At 42.1% G+C, this 14,713-nt stretch overlaps 1 pseudogene; it reads right to left on the reverse strand.

Moving 5' to 3' along the window:
• Window positions 1-162: 162 nt before the first annotated feature.
• LOC101596470 lies at window positions 163-10,032 on the reverse strand (annotated as a pseudogene).
• Window positions 10,033-14,713: the final 4,681 nt, after the last annotated feature.

The raw sequence follows: 14,713 nt of genomic DNA on the forward strand, positions 1-14,713 counted from the left end.
GTGTTAAGAGAGAAGGATGCCTGCATATGTTTTCAACCTGGAAAAAAAAATCAAGAAATTAAACATAGTATTAGTCAAGAAATATACACTATTTTGCCACTTGTTTAGGTCATTTAGACTCCATCTTGGAAATGTGTGAATACCACATGGGATCTCAACAAGTCAGACAGTGTGGAAAGTCATGTTTCCTTGCCACAATTTTATCATAGCCCTTTTCATCCCATTGTTTCGCAGGCTGTAGATCAGTGGGTTCAGCAGAGGTGTGGGCAGAGAGTAAGCCAATGACATCAGTTTCTTGGTGTCTGGCGTGTACCTGGACTTGGGCTACAGATAAGTCACACAAGCTGTGTCATAGAAGAGGGTGACAGAAGTGAGATGAGAAGCACATGTGGAAAAGGCCTTTTCCCTCCCCATAGTGGCTGGCATCTTCAAGAGATGGCACAGAGGATTCGAATATAAGACTAGAGAATCAGCAGGAAGGGAACCATGACAACCAGAAGGGTGCCTGTGAAGGCGTAGATCTCAAGCAGGAAGGTGTCTGCACATGCCAGCTCCAGCACTGGGGGAGTCTCACAGAAGAGATGATCAACTTCGTTGGGGCCACAAAAGGGAAAACTGAACACCCAGGTCATTTGCAGAGTACTCATCATGACCCCCGAGGCCCATGAGAACCCCACTAATTCCACAAAAACTCTTCTGTTCATAATCAGCGGGTAGGTGAGGGGGTGGCAGATTGCAGTGAATCTGTCATAAGCTATTGCCCCCAGGAGAAAATGCTCAGACCCGCCAAAGAGAAGAACACGGAACACATCTGGGCAAAACAGCCCCCAAAGGAAATGGTAGCTCTCTTGGGCAACAGGACCAGCAGCATTTCAGGAATGATGGCTGAACTAAAACATACGCCCACCAGGGATAAGTTCTGCAGGAACAGGTACCCTGGGTGTGGAGGCTCTGGTCCAGAGAGATGATGACAATAGTGATGGCATTGCCCATTGCAGTCACCAAGTAAATAACCAAGCCAACCCCAAACAGCTGCTCTGGCAGCTCAGAAAGGAGAGAAAAGCCCAAGAGGATGAGCTCAGCCCCGGAGCTGACACTGCTTCTTCATCATGGAGCCCGTGTGGTTCTTACGGACAGAGAGTTCAAACATTTGAGGAGGTCAGAGTAGTAGCAACTGTTTTAGCAATGTAAAGGAGGGACGGTCCCTTCTGAACAGATGGTGACATTGAACAACCGTTCCCAGGATGATGTCATGGGTGCAAGGGACACGAGGTGGAAGAGTAGGCCTGAGGAGGAAGGCTGGCCACTCCCATGAAAGGAACTTTTTTTTTCCCTCCTTTATTTACCATAAATTTTAATATGACACCATGTGGTAAATATTTCCCCCAAACTTAGACTGGCCAGACCAGAAATGCTCTTGGTGTTCCCCAGCTTTAATAGGTAGATGATGTGAATCACCATAATGGATATGATATACAGCCTACTGCGTGAGGGCTGAGGACGTTGCCCAGCTCCTGTGCTGTGTTTGTTTAGGGACCCAAGTTTAAATTCATTCACCCCCAAAGCATAGCAAAGCATTATTTCAAAAACCTTGACCCCATTAGCAATGAAGTAATGGAATATAACCACCTTTACCTCAAAGCTCCTATATATGACAGTGATTTTTTAAATATTTTTTGTTCATTTTTATTTATTTATTTGAGAGTGACAGAGAGAGGGAGAGAAAGAAACAGATAGAGAATGGGCACGCCAGGGCCTCCAGCCACTGCAAATGAATTCCAGATGCGTGCGCCCCCTTGTGCATCTGGCTAATGTGGGTCCTGGGGAATTGAGCCTCGACCCGGGGTCCTTAGGCTTCACAGGCAAGCGCTTAACTGCTAAGCCATCTCTCCAGCCCATGACAGTGATTCTTACTGAACTGGTTTATTTATTTACATTTTTTTGGTGTTGCCTCTACATAGGTGGATAAACTAAACTTTTTTTTTTCTCTCCTCTCTGTCCCCATTCCACTGAGGGCCCTCCTCAGTGGGATTGCTATGAAAGGAACTCTTTTTTTTTTTTTTTTTTTTTTTTTGGCTTTACATGTACATATTTATTCCCTATTGCAATCTAAAATCCATGGTTTTTACTATTAAAATCAAGTAAATTTGTGGGTAAACAATTTTTATCTGTCTCTTTTTGAAAGGAACTCTTGATGCCTGAGACCTAGATGGAAGCCTTCGTGTGAGGTTTTGAAAACAGAGTTGCAGTATTGCCGCGGACTGACTCTCGGGGAGATCAGGACCGAGGGAGAACAAGGGCGAAGGCTCAGGGAGAACTCGGGATTCGGCGAGGAAATGACAGACAGACACACTCTAGGTAGAATATGCTGCTGCAATTTACTGAAGGTTTCATGAAGATTTTATACAGATTGAACAGAGAAACTTAGCAAGCCAACAAGTGATCTCAGAAATCATTAATCTAAACAATCTTGAGTATTGTTCTATTGTAAGCATACATGTAATGTTGATCAGGCAGGAACTGTACCCATTTTTTAAGAAGGGCGTCTTGTATCATTGACCACAACATTATACAAACAGAAACTAGGTGTAAGGTGAATAACAGGTTACTTATTTCTTATACCCCAAGGACTGTATAAACACCAAGGCTTACGCTTCCTTGTTAAGCGTTCCCGTAAATGGAAGAGAATGCCATAGCCTCCTTTTTACTTCATAATTCACCCATCTATTACCGAATTCATCATATCCTCCCTCATAGGGGAGTGGAACTAAGTAGATTCCAGCTCTAGGAGTCCACCATCTGCCCTTGATCAAGTACTGAACATATCCCCCAGGAAGTTTCCTGGTGGGAATGTCTAAGTTTTGTAACTCCTTTTCTACAGAACTGTCATGTTTCTTATGAACACTACCGATCAACATTTCTACTTTCATATTCTCAGGCTCAGTATCGTTCTCAAACATCATAAGCTGTTTTTACTTTACACCATCTAAAAACTGTTCTAGAGTTAATTTTTTATTCCTAGTAGAGTTATACATTCTCTCCATTGCCCTAATCATAGGAGGGGCACATTCAATACTTAGATTGTTTCTTGTACTCTGATTGCGTGCATGATTACTAATAAGTGTTGAATTAGCTGTTCTTAGACAAACAGCTAGAAGAAAGCAGGAAAGAAACAGCATTGGCGCCAGCAATTAGGTCGTCGTGACTTCATGGGCAGCAGGAACCTTTACAGTAACTGACTGCCAAGGGGTCACCGGGGGCATCCCTCCGAGGAGTGCTGGCCCTCTGTCCTCAGCTCTCTTCCAGTGCAGAAGCATTTCTGCTTGCTACACAGGCGAGGTCGCCGTGGACGTAGCAGTTCCCCCTTTTTTGTTTTTAAAATGAAGCTCAAAGACTTCCTGTTTCACGGCAGCCACAGTGCTGAAAAGGCATTTAAGAAGAATAGGAAACAGAAAGACCACTAAAAGTATTAATAAAAGCAGCACGCCAATCAAAACAAAGTATTGAATCCAATCTAGAGGATTAAGAGAGCGAACTCGCTGTTCTAAATCCCTAGCTAAGGTTTCTAAACCTCCCATTTGTAGATGAGACTGACTAATGGCAGAAATATCTTTTTGTAATGTATCTATATCATGAGTAACATCATTATCCTTCCATACTCCTTGCAAATGAGCCTTTACCTTATCCCATGTTTCTGATGAGTTATATGGAAGAGGTGTAACACAAATTGATTGAAAACTAGCATGACACCTAGTAGATAATGTAGTTTTTAAATTAGCTAGGTCTTGTCCTAGAGCCAGAACTACTTCCTCGAGAATATTTATTTTTGCTTCTAATTTAGTATCTATGGCAGCCTGTTCCATCAGGGCGGAAGTAATGTTTTTATTTAAAGCATTAACATAATGAGCTGTATGGATTTCCTCTATTAATGCTGTAGTAGCAATAGCGAAAGTGGTGAGTATCAAAATTAAAGCTGCGATACCAAGAATCAAAGCAGCAACAAACCTCTTTGGCCGCAATAGTGCATTAAATGTTTTTAACACTTGAAGAGCAGAATTATCATACCAAGGATCATCACCTAATTCTACTGGCAACATCACATAAGGAGGCCGTCTAACAATGAGCATTACTCCTAAATTCTTAGTGTCTCCTGAGGAGATACAATTAGTAAGTTTACAAGAATAACAATGAATTTGATAAGATTTTCCTACTTTAGTAATATTAACAAAATTTTGTTGAGCAATCAATAGAGCATTAGGATAAGCAGCACAAGCTTTAAGCCCATAAGGTATAGGTTTTGTAGTGTTAGGCTGTCTTTCAAGAAGCATATTTGCAGCGGCAACCAACCTGAATAAATCTGAATGAGTTCTAGATATATTTCCTTCTGTGGCTACCCAGGTTGGTTCCACATAGCCTTGAGAAAACCATCTTTTTATTTTTTCCCCTAGCATATCTCCTAATTCAAACCCATTAAATTTATCCTTATTATTTTTAATATAGTTCTCATATTTGCCTTCCCCTGAGGAAGCAGAATAATCCCATATTTTAACATCAGAGCTTTTTGGATTATAATATGTAGCAGCATTCGGGAAGCCACAAGTTAACCAAGCAGGATATTTTGTGAGAGAAGAGTCCCAATACTGATTCCTGTCTCTATATTTTAATATACAGGATGGTAAAGGCAATTCTGTAACTTGTTGATGTGTCTCATTATAATTAGGAAAACCTAAAGTCTGTATTTGTAGAACCCACATCCATCTCTTACCACGATCTGTTCTATCCGGAGCGTCCGTTAGGAACGTCCGATAGCTGGTGCGCAAACAGCCTACTGGTACCCCTCCCCCTTGGAGCACAAGGCAGATTGGTAAAGAATCTGCTCTGCCCTCAAAGTTAATAAAAGAGGAGGTACTCAGTCTGACTTCCGAGTCTTGAGTTCCGCCTATGCGCATAGAATCATTGGTTAAGATTTTAATAGGCTCCTGATCCAACCAACCCACAGGCTGTAACAAAAGGGGGGCTAGGAACATATGTCCAATAGGGAATTTCCTGAACTTCAGCCGGCGCGGAGAGCAGAGACAAAAAATGCCACAAAATACATGTAAGCAGTCAGGGGTTTTCCCTGGCTGATTATTAATTCTTTTGCTTCTCGAGTGAGAGTTCTTATCTTTGTCCACGTTAAATCATGTCCCCGTGTCGTTTTCAGTTTCAGTTTCTCCATCTGTCGGAGCAGTTGTTTGTTGTTTCTCTTTAGTTGTCTCCTGTGTCTGCGTAAAGTGTGGCGGACGAGCCTGTCAGGGATCCTGATGGGAGAGTCCGCATCCTGTGGGAAAACACAAATATATCCTCCTCCCGAGGTTATTAAGACATTTGGTCCTTTCCAGGAACCGGTCAGCAAGTCTTTTCAAAGTACTTTTGGTAACATTGTTGGAGTTGTTTTTTTGCTCATTTGTATTTAGATGATTTATAACAAACAGACTGTGGGAAAGAATATGATGAGGAGAAAAATATTTATTAGCAGTTTGCAGCCTTTCGATTTGTAATTTTAAAATTTGGTGAGCTCTCTCAATTATAGCTTGTCCTTGAGGGTTATAAGGAATTCCTGTAGTATGAACAATTTTCCACTGCAAGCAAAAATCATTAAAAGCTTTTGATGTGTATGCTGGACCATTGTCTGTTTTTATTTGTGAAGGAATTCCCATTACCTGAAAACATTGAGTTAAATGTTGTATTACATCCTTTATTGCTTCTCCTGTCCTTGCAGTAGCAAAAATAAAATGAGAGAAAGTATCTATAGTCACATGTACATAGCCCATTTTTCCGAAGGATTGTAAGTGTGTGACATCCATTTGCCATAAAACATTGGGCTTTAATCCCCTGGGATTAACTCCAAATTTTAGCGGGTGGTGGACAGGGGGACAATGTCCACATTGTTTAACTATTTGCCTAGCTTGTTCCCTAGTAATATTAAACATTCTCTTTAAAGCTAAGGCATTCTGATGATGAATTCTATGGCTTTCTTGTGCTTCTACCACTGTACAGATAGCTGACCTAGTCAGCATATCTGCCATAGCATTCCCATAAGCCAGAGGTCCTGGCAAATTTGAATGGCCCCTAATGTGGCCAATATAGAACTTTTCTTTTCTTAAACGAATTAAGTTCTGTAAATCTTTTAACAAAGGTAAAATTGTAGAGTTCCCTGCTAAAAGGGCAGTCTCTACTGCTGGAAACAAATTTACTACGTACTTTGAATCTGAGTACAAATTAAAAGGTTGAGAGAAATTTTTAAATGTTAAAATTACTGCTCTAATTTCTGCCTGTTGAGCAGATGTTTGGCCTGTTTCCTCTATCAAAGGCTCACTTTCAGGTACATAAACCACAGCTCTTCCTGTAGAAGACCCATCTGTAAAAACAACCAAAGCCTGTTCAAGTGGCTCTAAAGAGCAAAAGCGAGGGAAGATAAATTCTACAGATTTTGTAAATTCTATAATAGGATGTTTTGGATAATGATACATAATTTGTCCTGTATAACCCTGTAGAGCCAAAATCCAATCTTCATTATTTTGTATTAACTGTTCTACCTGACTCTTATTATATGGGGTAATGAGAATTTGTGGCTCTTTTCCAAATAACTCTCTGGATCTTTGCCTGCCTTTAACAATTAACAAAGAACACATAAATGGGTAGTCTGCAAGCATTTTTGTTTGTGTATGTGGTAAATGTAACCATTCCAGTACCCCATGCTGCCACAAGCAAGCAGTGGGTGTATAAGGAGTAGCAAAAATGAGCAAATGCCAAACTAAATTATAAGATATTTGCTTCACCTTGGCAGCAGTAAGAGCGTCTTCCACTAATTCCAATGCTTTTAATGCTTCTGGAGTTAGAGACCTTGGTGACTTTGGATCAGGATCCCCATGTAAAGTGTTAAAAAGAGGGCTTAAAGCTCCGGTGGTTATTTTCAAATGTGGACGAATCCAATTAATGTCTCCCAATAATTTTTGAAAATCATTTAAAGTTTTTAACTTATCCCTTCTGATGGTAACTTTCTGTGTTTGAATATAATCATTATGAATCCATTGTCCTAAATAACTTAATGGCTTATTCCTTTGTATTTTTTCAGGTGCTATAATTAAACCATGAGCAGTTAACTGTGCTATGGTATCTTCAAGTAAGTTTTCTAATGTCTCCCTATTAGGGTGTGCTAACAAAATATCATCCATATAATGTATTATATAAGCTGTAGAATATTTTTTCCTAACTAATTTCAATGCCTGATCCACAAATTTTTGTCATAAAGTGGGGCTATTCTTCATACCTTGAGGCAATGTTTTCCACTGATATCTCTTATAAGGCCTCTGAAAATTAGGTGATGGCACACTAAATGCAAAACATGGGCTGTCTGCAGGATTTAGCTGTATAGTAAAGAAGCAATCTTGTAAATCTATGATAATTATTTGCCAGCCATCTGGAATTGCTACCGGAGAAGGGAGGCCTGGCTGTAATGCCCCCATATCTTCCATAACGGCATTAACAGCTCTCAGGTCTTGCAATAGTCTCCATTTACCAGATTTCTTTTTTATAACAAAAACTGGAGTATTCCATGGGCTATTAGATTCTATAATATGCCCTCTTTCTAATTGTTCTTGAACTAATTGCTCTAGAGCCTGTAACTTTTCCTGAGTAAGGGGCCACTGACTAACCCACACAGGCTCAGTCGTTAACCATTTAATCTTATCTGCAAATAAATTTTCTGCAGTGGCCCCTATATAAAATGCTGTTTGCTCAAATGTTCAGCTGTAACCAGTCTTAGATCCATGTTTTCTAACATGTCCCTACCCCAGAGAGAAAAAGGCAGGGAGGGTAAAACATAAGGTTGTATATAACCCGATTTTCCTTCATCCTCCCACATTAACAGGGCTGTACTCTGCATGACTCCAGAGGCTGAGCCCAGGCCCAACAATGACGATCCTGTTTTATGCACAGGCCAACTTGAAGGCCAGTCAGAGGCTGAAATGCATGTCCTATCAGCCCCGGTATCTAAAAGTCCTTTAAATTTTCTTCCATTTATTTTAATAACCTTAAAGGGCCTTTCATTTAATTCCTGCACCCAGGCTACCACATCTGTGGAGCCAAACTGACCCATACCCCTTTCCTTCTTCAGGAGAGGGTTAGGTAAGTTAACATAAGGTAGCAGCAATAACTGTGCTATTCTTTGTCCTTTATGTATTTGTATTGTTTCTGATAATGGTCTGACCATGATCTTTATATCATTCTGAGAATCAGCATCTATAACACCTGGTAGGACTTCAAAGTTCTTTTGATAATTAGAACTCCTTCCAATAATCAGTCCAACTGTTTGAGGCAATAATTGTCCTGAAACAGCTGTAGGGACTAATGTTATTCCATCCCATTTAGAGAGAATCATGTCTTTACTACTTGTAAGGTCTAGCCCTGCACTCCCTGGAGTAGCCCTAGGAAGTTGATGAATAGTAAACTCTGGAGCAAGAGGATCTAATTTTAATTCCTTCTGCTCTTGAGGGGGAGCTCCCTTTTGTTCTGGGCTAGGAGCTTGCCCTCCTCCTAGTTTTTTGACTCATTTTCCTCTTTTTCTTCCCCATTCAGGGAGGTCCCATCCTTATGGAACTTAGACTTACATTCATTTTTCCAATGCTTTCCTTTCTTGCACCTGGGACATAATCCAGGAGCAGGTCCCTTGTTATTAAGGCCTGAACTTTGTTGTCTGCAGTCCTTCTGCAGATGTCCTGTCTTATTACATTTAAAACATACAGGACCAGGTCCTTGTGGGGAGGCTTTTCCTCCCCCATAAGTCTTTTTTACATAGGCGCTGAATCTCTGTCCCTTCATGGCTGCAGCGTAGGCCATTCCCTGTACCACCGCTGGTGAGGCATCCAAACAGGCTTTAATGTAATCTTGTATTTGTCCTGTCTTTCTTATTAAATCCTGGCACAGCGCATTAGCATTTTCCCAAGCCAATTGTTTAAGGAGAAGATTAGTTCCTTCTGATGGAGGAAGCATCCTATTGATAGCCTCCTCCAACCTAGATATAAAATCCTGATAAGGTTCCTCATTGCTTTGCCTGATGCCTGCTAGGGCACCTCCCTTGGTTCCCGGAGGAGGAAGTTTTCGCCATGCCAGGACCGCATTTCTAGTAATGACCTCAAGAATATTTCGAGGAATTGAAGTTTGTGCTTGTGCTGTAGCATAAGCATCCGTGCCTAGGAGCATTGCCATGGTAGGTTTTGGACCCCTGCGTTTTATAGAATCTGTAATAGTATCTTTTGATCTATCTTCATATTCTGTCCTCCAGAGGATATAATCCCCGGGAGTAAGAGTTGCCTTAGCTGTTTGATACCAATCATAGGGTGTCAACCACAGACTTGACAGCATATCTACCACTTGTAATGTATAAGGAGCAGAAGGGCCAAATGTCCTAACTGCATACTGTAATTCCTTTAATGTTTTAAGAGGAATGGGCTCCCATACAGGTTCATCATTTTCTGTTAACTGTTCAGACACTGGAAAAACAAGAGAGCAATCCCCAGTTGCTTGAGCCTCCTTAATTGCTCCCTGGAAGCCCATTGGAGGCAGAGGAGGCCTTTTTGTCTTTTTTAATGGTCTAAATTTACCCCGTATTGCCGGAGGATGGCCATGTGTATGGTCCCTAAGTTCATCATCAAAATGCATTCTCTCTATTTCATCATCCAGCCCCCAATCATCATCATTGTCATCATCAGATTCTATCTTTCCATCAGTTAAGATGGGGGCAGAAGGTTTTAAATTAGAATTGTTCGGAATCAGGGGTCTTAGTTCCCCGTCCTCAACATTATCAATAATTACCTCATCAGGCTCCTCGGAGGCGGTTTCTTTAATTAAGCCTTCAAAGGGTTTTTCTGTAAGAATTTCCCTTACTTGTAACCACAATGGAAATGCCTGGGCAGGTAGAGTTTTTTCTCCATTTCTTTGGACGTACCTACGCATTTCACGTCCCACTCGTTTCCAATCCTCATAGGTCATGGCACCTTCCTCCACGAACCAAGGGCTAGCTTGTTTTAAGAAAAGCATAAATTCTTCTAAAACTTTTGTGGACACATTAAACCCATTTTTTGCCAACATGCGCTGTACCATGACCCCCAACATCTTTTCATTTCTACTCATTGAATGCCCCATGATTTCCTTGTGATTACTCACTCTTAACCGGTGATCCTTTACCGGCGGGACTGCAGTTCCCTGGTGAGAGCCGATCCTAAGTTCTGAGGAAAGAAAGAAAGAAAGCTTACCTGTCCTTCAGGTCCCTGTTCGGGGCGCCACCTGCCACGGACTGACTCTCGGGGAGATCAGGACCGAGGGAGAACAAGGGCGAAGGCTCAGGGAGAACTCGGGATTCGGCGAGGAAATGACAGACAGACACACTCTAGGTAGAATATGCTGCTGCAATTTACTGAAGGTTTCATGAAGATTTTATACAGATTGAACAGAGAAACTTAGCAAGCCAACAAGTGATCTCAGAAATCATTAATCTAAACAATCTTGAGTATTGTTCTATTGTAAGCATACATGTAATGTTGATCAGGCAGGAACTGTACCCATTTTTTAAGAAGGGCGTCTTGTATCATTGACCACAACATTATACAAACAGAAACTAGGTGTAAGGTGAATAACAGGTTACTTATTTCTTATACCCCAAGGACTGTATAAACACCAAGGCTTACGCTTCCTTGTTAAGCGTTCCCGTAAATGGAAGAGAATGCCATAGCCTCCTTTTTACTTCATAATTCACCCATCTATTACCGAATTCATCATATCCTCCCTCATAGGGGAGTGGAACTAAGTAGATTCCAGCTCTAGGAGTCCACCATCTGCCCTTGATCAAGTACTGAACATATCCCCCAGGAAGTTTCCTGGTGGGAATGTCTAAGTTTTGTAACTCCTTTTCTACAGAACTGTCATGTTTCTTATGAACACTACCGATCAACATTTCTACTTTCATATTCTCAGGCTCAGTATCGTTCTCAAACATCATAAGCTGTTTTTACTTTACACCATCTAAAAACTGTTCTAGAGTTAATTTTTTATTCCTAGTAGAGTTATACATTCTCTCCATTGCCCTAATCATAGGAGGGGCACATTCAATACTTAGATTGTTTCTTGTACTCTGATTGCGTGCATGATTACTAATAAGTGTTGAATTAGCTGTTCTTAGACAAACAGCTAGAAGAAAGCAGGAAAGAAACAGCATTGGCGCCAGCAATTAGGTCGTCGTGACTTCATGGGCAGCAGGAACCTTTACAGTAACTGACTGCCAAGGGGTCACCGGGGGCATCCCTCCGAGGAGTGCTGGCCCTCTGTCCTCAGCTCTCTTCCAGTGCAGAAGCATTTCTGCTTGCTACACAGGCGAGGTCACCGTGGACGTAGCACAGTATGAGATATAAGGAAGGCAGGAGACAGAGGGCACTGCAAGCTGAAGACATGCAATGTCTTTATTAAGACATTAGCAGACGGCTGGAGAGATGGCTTAATGGTTAAGGTGCTTGCTTGCAAAGCAAAAGGACTTAGATTTGATTGCCCAGTAAGCCCACATAAGCCGATGCACAAAGTGGTGGAGGCACCTGGAGTTCGTCTACAGTGGCTGGAGGCCCTGGTGCACCCATTCTCTCTCTTTCTCTCTCTCTCTTTCAAATAAATAAAAAATAAAAATATTTTTAAAAAGACATTAGCAAAACAAAAAGATATTAGCAGAGAGTAAAAGGCTAGTTGAGTTATTGAGTGTGACCATGATGATATAATAAAGCCTATAATAAATGTCTATATTAACAATAATCATATATTTCAGATGTCAAAAATGTCCTAAAATAAGCTAGTCATAATGATGCATGCCTTTAATCCCAGCACTCAGGAGATTGAGATAGGAGGATCACCATGAGTTCAAGGCCAGGTGGGGCTACAGAGTGAGTTCTAGGTCAGCCTGGGATAGAATGAGAACCTACTTTTAAAAAATAAAAATAGCTGGGTGTGGTGGGGCATGCCTTTAATCCCAGCACTCGGGAGGCAGAGGTAGGAGGATCGCCATGAGTTCGAGGCCACCCTGAGACTACAAAGAAAATTCCAGATCAGCCTGGGCTAGAGTGAGACCCTACCTCGGAAAACCTAAATAAATAAATAAATAAATATTTAAATAAACAAATGGACTTTGCAGAGGAAAAAATTGTATAAATACCATTTCTGAAGGGCAAAATGACATATTCATTTTCAAATGTATAAAACCAGGTAAACTGGAAAAATAAGATAATATAGTGTATCTTGTTAAAAAGAAACAATTTTTAGGAAGCTGATAAGGCAAATATATGGGATAAATCTGAATGACTGCCTCCATGAGTATTTAAAAAAAAAAAAAAAAACTGAGCCAGAATGTGTCACTTTTTTCCTTTAACGTAAAAAAGACCTAATGCTGACTTGGCCAATGCACTGACATGGTCTAACTACAGACTTTTTTTTTTTTTTTTTTTTTTTTTTTGTGGTACGGTCTCCCTCTACCCAGGCTGACCTGGAGTTCACTGCGTAGTCTCAGGATGGCTTTGAATTCATGGCGATCCTCCTACCTCAGAGCGTTGGGATTAGAGGCGCGCACCGCCAGGCCCTGCTACCTACAGCCTTGAGTGTTAACTTTCCTGTGACCCTCGGTAAGAAGCTGCCTCCTCTGGGTTCCATCCTTCTGCAGAATTGGCCTTGCTCCTGGCCCACCCTAACCCAAACCCTTCAGCTACACGCCTCTATAAACTGATTATCCGCACAAGCAAACTGCCGTATGGCTCTAAGTATTACCTGGACCTTCAAGTGACCACGAGAGACAGTCCAAGCGGCTTTCCTACCTGGGCCGAATTGCCACTTGGTAAGTCCCTCCAGATGTCGCAGAGAGCTCTACACAGCGTGCCCCGCCCACAGCTGGAGCGCAGGCATAACCTTGGGCTTCTTACTCACTGGCTGTCCCTTATTTTCGCCCCACTTGATCACCTGTTTCACCTCTTTAGTGAAAAAACGCTCCCAGCCATATGTCTCAGTGATCTGGGGAGTCGATTGTATAGCATCGTGTTCCCTGGGAGAAACCCTCTCTGGAGAGCCTGCATTTTCCTCCATGGAAATTGGGAAGGAGGGTGGCACGAGGGGCGCCCCTCCTCCAGGCCTCTCCAGGGAATAAGGAGCACGTCTTCACACAAGAGACTCCGTTTTTCACAGTGATCTCTCCAACCAAGGAGGAGAGCGTAGACTGAATGAGGGTTCAGAAACAGGCTCGGGGAGGCCATGCGGGCTGGCGCGGGGGTGAGGTGACCCCCAAGGAGCGGGTGGCCTGTGCAGTGATGGGGAGTGGGTGAACGTACTCTGTGGCATGCCTAGTTTTCCTCACCAACAGTAAGAATAAGGGACCGGCAAAATTTGGAGGGAAACTTTTTATGGGGAAAAGTCTTTCAGATAATTTTTATAATTGGATATTTTTTGGTGGGGGGGGGGGGAGGTTTCAAGGTAGGGTTTCACTCTAGCCGAGGCTGACCTGGAATTCACTATATTGTCTCAGGGTGGCCTGGAACTCACTGCGATCCTCCTGCTTCTCTGCCTCTGAAGGGCTGGCATTAAAGGTGTGTGCCACCACACCCGGCTAATTGGATTTTTGACATAATTGATCACGGGAACTTATCTGTTTCTCTTAATTTTTTTTAACTTTTATTTTTATTTATTTATTTGACAGAGAAAGAGGAACAGAGAAAAAAATAGGCACGCCAGAGCCTCCGGCCACTGCAGACAAACCCCAGACACATGTGCCCCTTGTGCATCTGGCTAATGTGGGTCCTGGGGAATCGAACCTGGATCCTTTGGCTTTGCAGGCAAATGCCTTAACTGCTAAGCCATCCCTCCAGCCCTGCTTCCCTTAATTTTTTATTGGCAAATTCCTTACATGCTCATAGTGTAGTTTGATCATAATCTCTTTTCATTACTTTATTTTGTTCCCCACCCTCATTCCTGCTTGGATCATTTTTTTAATTATGCATTTACTTATTTATTTAAAAGGAGAGAGAGAGAGAGAGAGGGAGAATGAGAATGGGCGCACCAGGGCCTCCTGCCACTGCAAATGTGCTCCAGATGCCTGTGTCACTTTGTGCATCTGGCTTTAAGTGGACACGGGGGAATTGAATCTGGACCATCAAACTTTGCAAGCAAAGTGCCTTCAACCCCTGAGCCATCTCTCCAGCCCTGCTTGAGTCTTTTTACCTTGGCGTCAAACCATCTAGGTTGGCTATATTACTTTGAACAAATCGTGTAAGTTTTCTGTTCCCATTATTTTTGGTGAAGTAAAGTAAAGGTAATGTTATTAATCTCACAGGAAAGGTGTAAGAACCAGGTCTCAGGCTGCCATCCAAACTGACTTGAGCAATCAGTGCAACTAGTGGCTCAGTCTCAGCAGCCTAAAGGATGAGTGCCTCCAAGGGCTGGGCTCTCCGGAGCTGAGATGATATAACCAGGACATGAATTCTTTCCTGTATCTCTCATCTCTGCTTTCCTGGAGTAGGTTCTATTGCCAAGGAAGATTATTCCTTCTAGAAGAGCTAAAGCTGATAACATCTTCTCGAATCTGTATCTAGTGGGCAGTGCACTGCTCCTCCTGAGGAAAACAGTTGCTAGTCACAAAACACAGTCCATGGACTCC

The sequence above is a fragment of the Jaculus jaculus genome, chromosome 3, assembly GCF_020740685.1.
Source record: "Jaculus jaculus isolate mJacJac1 chromosome 3, mJacJac1.mat.Y.cur, whole genome shotgun sequence".
NCBI lineage: Eukaryota > Metazoa > Chordata > Mammalia > Rodentia > Dipodidae > Jaculus > Jaculus jaculus.